Here is a 6657-nt window from a genome sequence, read left to right on the forward strand (position 1 = left end):
AATAAACTTGATGACAAAAATAATTATGGTAACAATATGCAAAGCATGATGTAAAAAGTTTATTGATATGATACATAATACATCTTAAATTTAATTAGAGACTTTAGAGTTTTCTTTGGTGTCTACCCTACAAAAATACAAGATGTCTTGACCATAGGCAAGAGTTCTATTACAAATGTGCATAAATTCAAGATTCACTTCTTACTGCAATTGGTTTTGCCCACTAATCCATAGATAATCCATAAAATTACTTATTCTTTACAGCTTGTGTAATAATTGATTAATATTTCATTAGATTTTAATAAATCTAGTATAATTGTTTCTTCTATGCTCAAGTAATTATTTCCACTTACTTCAAATGAAGTATAAACATTAGGCCTTTTTTATAAAAAATTGGAGCTTCTTTTAACATAATGACTGTTATAAACTTCAAGTGCTCTAATAAAAAGAAAAGCAGGATAAGGTGCATTTTTATCAGAAAGTTTCCTTTGCATATGTGAGAGAAGTCCTGTGGATACATTCAGTATCAGGGATAATTTCCTGACTATTTTAGTGGGTTGATAACCCTTTCTTAATGCCAGTACAACATTATTTCTGTAAATTTAGCATGTTGCTTTTTTCATAGGAAAAGGAGAGAAATCAGTGGGGGGGGGGCATAATTATGTTTTCAAAATTTTTGATTTAAGGTAGAATCTTAATCTACAAACATTTCTTGCAAACATTTCCAACTCTGAGAAAGATGAAAGCTAAAGAAAACAATACCGTCATGAGTCACGTATTTATAAGAAAGGAACCATAAAGCCTGACTAGGAAGGCTCACACTGGGCCGCCCAAGAGGCTCCTGTGAGGCTGTGGTCAGTGAGTGTGTGCTGTGCTGCGCTGTGTCCCCGTAAGCCTAGGGTCCCAGCCCTGGAGGGTGAGTGCGTGTGAGGAAGATCCTTCCTGCAAGCCAGGGACAGCAGAGCACAGTTGGAAAAGTACTTTCAGTGATCTGGACAACAGAGGCAGACAGAGGACAGTGACGTGAGTTCACAGCCTCTCCTTCTCGTAAACGTAAACTTAAACATAAGCGCAAAAACAAACAAGAAAAATCCCAAAGTTGCAAATGTAGCAGTAGCTTAACAAGGAAAGGCTATGACCTCTTTTTACAAAATGTGGCAAATGATGACCTGAGAGAGTAAAAAGAGTCTCCTTTTAAAACATCGCATGACTCCTCTTCCCCGAAATCCACCCCTGGTTTCTCACCTTCCTCAAAGTCACAACCCAAATCCTTAAAATGTCTTCCTGCGCTGTCTGTGGCCTGGCTTCCAACAGTTCTCTGTCTTCATCCCCTGTGGGTCTTCTCTGGACTCACTCCTCACCAATCACGTCAGCTTCCTCTCTGTGCCTGGCATACGCCCCTCCCTTTCCCAGCGTGGGTCTTGTCACCTGTCTTCCCTCTGTCTGAACAGTTCTTCCCTAGCTATGGACATGAATCATAAATCATCCCAACCCTTTCTTTAGCTCAATGATCAAATGTTGCCTCTTCTCAGACCAGCCTCTCCAACACAGCAGGCCCCCTCCCTGCTCTCCGTTATGTTTACTTATTTTAATTTTCTTCATAACTTTTATCCTACCTGACTTATATATATGTTTTGTTATTCATTTATTAATGCCTCACTCCCACTGGTAGGTAAACTTCATAGGTCAAGTGCTTTGTCTATTTCCATCACTGCTGTAACCTAAAATGGTATTTGGCATGGAGTTGACACTGAGCGATCATGGGTCGAATCAGTGAATAAACTCTGAGGTGGCACTGAGTTCTAGCCCAGGTCCCACTCTGTTTAGATTGTGAGTCCACAAAGTCACGGCATTGTCACCAACATCTTCACAGGGAGAGAAGAGGACTGACGAGGCGCCCTTAGAAAGTCAAGAGAAAAGTACAGGGGACACTTTGGCGTGCATGGCCTCTCACTGCGTGATCTCACTGGGTGAGAATCTGCCATTTCCAGGGCTTCATCCAAGGTGGACAGAGGGGAAGCCTGCAGGAGTGGGTGTGTCCCTGGCGGGGTGCAGTGGGCCCTACTATAGAATCCTTAACAGTGTTTCCGAAGAAAACAAAGTACGTGGCTCCCTTTGAACACTTCCCTTCCTCCCCTTCTTAGCCTCAGTGTACAGAAAATGGAAAGGAAATGATATGCAACTTTCAAAATTATACCCCAAATGTCATACCAAAAGATGGCAAGGATGGCTATCAAATAGACTTTCTGTACAATATCCAGGTTGTGATGTTAATCTTGAACAAAGTGTAGAGATGTGACTCATCAATCAATAGACACATGATATAAATCTGTACATAGATGAGAAATATGGCATGCCAAAAAATACAGCAGGCAAAAAATACAGAGGGCAAAAGACCATGACAAACTCAATCTGGAGGAAGACAATTTCCTGGTAATGCTTTACGTTTATTTTAAAACCACGAAAAATCATGAATTCAAAAGTGAGCATGAAATAATAGAATGACATTAAGAGGGAGAATACTAAGTTAAGGCATTTATTTTTAACCAGAAGAGTATTGCATAGTAAAGAAAGTGGAAAAAAGCAAAACAAAAATATATGCAGCTGCGAATATAAATTCTGGTACCATATCTACAATGCACACAGAAATTAAAATAATTAGAGAAAAGATGACAGGAGGATTAGCAAATAAATTCGGTAAAGTTTCTAGGCATCACTAAAGTAAATATACCACCGAAAATATAAAATTATTTAAAAATATAGTAGAGGACATTTTCTAACAAATGAGAGAAGAATAAAGTCTGTAGATTGTGGAAAAATAATTAAAAACAATTAATATTTAGTTTTGTGTTATTGAAATAATTAGAGTTCAAGGGAAAAAAATCTTCAGACACTGAGAAAACAAAGGAAGTCACTTAAGAACAGGAACTGAGACAGTGTTGGTCTTCTCTGTAGTAGCAGCCTGTGCAAGGGGAGAGAACAATGCCCACAGAACTCTGGGGTCAGAGATTTTACCTGGAAATATTATATGTCAAAATATTATTCATATACAATAGTAATGTGTACATTACCAAACACAGCAGAATTCAGGGAATAGAGAACCCATGAGTCCTTCTTGTAAAACTTAATAGCAACTTCTAATAAATTGAAAATTACTTATTTGTAACAATGTAGTCTGTTTCTCAAAAAGAAAGCTTAGGCTCGGCGCCTGTGGCTCAAGCGGCTAAGGCGCCAGCCACATACACCTAAGGTGGCAGGTTCGAATCCCCAGCCCGGGCCCGCCAAACAACAATGACGGCTGCAACCAAAAAATGGCCAGGCGTTGTGGTGGGCGCCTGTAGTCCCAGCTACTTGGGAGGCGGAGGCAGGAGACTCGCTTGAGCCCAGGAGTTGGAGGTTGCTGTGAGCGTGATGCCATGGCACTCTACCCAGGGGGATAGCTTGAGGCTCCGTCTCAAAAAAAAAAAAAAAAAGAAAAGAAAGCTTAAATAGAAGCCTGCTTCAGAACCAGATACCAGGCATCTGTGATTGAAGCCTGAATAAAAGCATCTGGCTTCTGTTCCCAGCACTGCTAATGATCAGTTTTTATCTTAGTAAATCATTCCTTTTCCACAGACATGAGGAAAGGTGTGAGTTAACTGCTTTCTACTTATTTTTTTAAGGTCAAAATTTCTATGACATAGAAAACAGATTATTTCATATATTCTAACAATATATTCGTATTTTCAAAAGTAGCAGACTTAAAACTGGTTGTACTAATTATGAAGGATTTTCAAGGTACACACATCAGATGAAGATAATCAAGCTCTGATATCTACAAAGAACTCAATTAAATCAGCACGAAAAAAACCAAACCCCATAAAAAAGTGGGCAAGAGACATAAACAGAAGTCTTTCAAAGTAATGGCCAATAAACATATGGAAAAAATGCCAACATCTCTAATCATCAGGGAAATGCAAATCAAAGCCACAACAAAGATCTCCAACCAGCTCCAGTGAGATGGCTTTTATCAAAAAATCCCACACAACAGATGAGATGCTGGCCTGGATGCAGAGAGAAAGGAAAACTTACACACAAGTGGTGGGACTGCACAAGAGTACAATCTCTACGGAGAGGTGGATGGAGACACCTCAAAGAATGTTCTTGAGCATCTCTGTAATTATTTCCTTTTTCTTTACATTTTTGTTTTTCTTGTCTTACGAACCTTTCTCAAAGATCATGGACTATACATCCTTTAAATGAAGGAAGAAAAGGTACAGTTTAGGTTTTTATTACCACAAATTTTTGACTTTACAGATCATAACTTAGCACATAGATTAACATGTTGGCTTCCACACAGAAAGTGTAGTTTGCTTAGTTAGGTAGGACAAGGGACAAATAAAGACCATTTTCAAAAACTCCCTTCATGAGCCTGATGTGTATATGGTCAAGGGGAAGGCCCACTGGTCTATTGTTTCTGGTGTTTAGTGACTTCAACTGCTTTCAAAATAAATGTATCTTAAATTGCTGCATATAGTTAGTTCAGTGGTATGATAAGCACTTCTGCTTTCTAAGCTAGCATGATTTATTCAAAGCCACCGCTTGATAAAACTCTGATATTTCTTTTATAGCTTACCCATACTACCTGTTCCTGGATTCCTATTTTGGAGCTCCTAATGACGTATTAATTGCTAGAAGAAAGTCTCAGAAATGAATTTTAACACAACAGATTCATCGTTGGGCCTGAATTCATTTGTTCTAACATTTCAAGAACGTTGGTAAAGAAAGAGACCACCCGAACCGCATCTAGCGGTGGACCACAGTTCTCTACAGTATATGTGGAAGTCTGGCAAATCTCCACAGGTTAGCATCCAGGTTTGTGCAAAGTTAGAGCAAAATCTCTGGTATTAAGGACAGGGCCAGGGGCACAGGTACCGTGTTGTGGTGAGTTTCATCACTGCGGGAGTGAAGGCTCAGAGAGCACTTCCTGCCTGCTTCCTGGATGCTCCAGGAACAAGGACAAACTGTAACAATGTTACACTCGCCTGTTGTAGAGAGTCAGAGTTTGAGCCAATCTGAAAGCTCTTCATAGATAATTTGTGGACTTAAATGACCAGGTGCCTCAGAGATTATTTAATACAATTGTGTCACTTTACAGGTGAGAAAAATGAGAGTGAGACATAAAAAGTGACTTATAGTAGGTGTGAACTAGAGTCCAGGGCTCTGGTCTCCAGGTCTGGTTGACTTTCACACTATGCCAATCCCTGGCATTCTATTTGCCCACAACCAGGTCTTCAATTTGCCCTAATAGTCAAGGTTCTCCTTCTTAAATTAGTTTCATCACCTCTTCACCTGCTCATTCCTTAGGTGTTGAAATCCAAATCCCACTCATGGAGGAGCCAACTGCATTGAACAAGAAAATTGACGTGAACTGATTGGCCAGACCTACTCTTATCTGAGCTCCCCGGGTGAATGACCTTGTTGGGCTTTACTCACACGTTTCCAGGAAGACCACCATCATCATTGCAGCTATTCACAGGAGAGCTAGCGTTCATTCCAGCCCAGGGTAAGGCCGATTCCTCTGGGTGTGTTTCTGTGCACTTGACTTATTCTTTCAATGACTTCCCCATTACTTTCTGGAATGTGAAGACTGTTTTTGTCTGAAAAAAAAAAAAAAAACACTGGCTTACATACTTTTATTACACACACACACAAATGCTACAAAGGGTACTACTGTGACAAGTAATAGACCATCTTGAACTGTTTCCTAGTTATCTTTCTCCACATGCCTGCCTCTTTGTGAGCCAGCCTGTGGGAAAATTAAAACAAATAAATTGATAAATAAGTAGAGTGAAGATTAAGCATTCACCTTTAAACTGAATGCTTCTGTAATGGGCTTCTTTCAGCTGCACGACTTTCTTGGAAAATATCCTTTCTTCCTGACCCCTTGACTTTCTCTCTTCCACTCCCCTTGACTTGTACCCAGAATGCTTTTTTCCTCAGTTCCCTCTTTCTGCTCCCCAATTCCCAAAGTTTAGCCTTTAATCTTCAAACTGAAGAGTAATTTTGATCACTGAATCATACTGATGCTATGTTGTCATCAGCTAACAGTTCACACTTAATGTGAATTTTAATGCATTTTGGTATAGATTTTAACTCATTTTGACTTTTTTCCTGAAATTTCCTTATGGTGATATCAGATTTTTTTTTTTTGAAGTTTTGGCCAGGGCAGGGCTTGAACCCACCACCCCTGGTATATGGGGCTGGTGCCCTACTCCTTAAGCCACAGGCACTGCCCCCAGATTTTTTTATAAGATTACAAATGAATGTAGAAAAAGACTGTGTATGTGTATGAGAGAGAAAAAGAGAGACAGAGAATGATTGATTTTACTTAAGAAAAATCTAACTTCCAAAACCTGTGGGGCATTACCAAGGTCAAAGTTGTGGAATAATTAAATAGAGTTCAAAGAAAGTAGCGTAATATACTTGAAAATAACTTTTAAAACCATATCACTATATAAAACAATAATTTTTGTATCTGTACTAACTTTTCTAGTTACATTTTGACATGCACAAATGTGAATTTCCTTCTCCCAACTTGTTCTCAGTTTCTGCTACATGAAATCTTTTTTTCTCTTTCTTTCCTTCTTCCCTTCCCTTCCCTTCCCTTCCCTTCCC

The sequence above is a fragment of the Otolemur garnettii genome, unplaced genomic scaffold, assembly GCF_000181295.1.
Source record: "Otolemur garnettii isolate 467f Iridium unplaced genomic scaffold, OtoGar3 scaffold00037, whole genome shotgun sequence".
In the NCBI taxonomy this organism is placed as follows: Eukaryota; Metazoa; Chordata; class Mammalia; order Primates; family Galagidae; genus Otolemur; species Otolemur garnettii.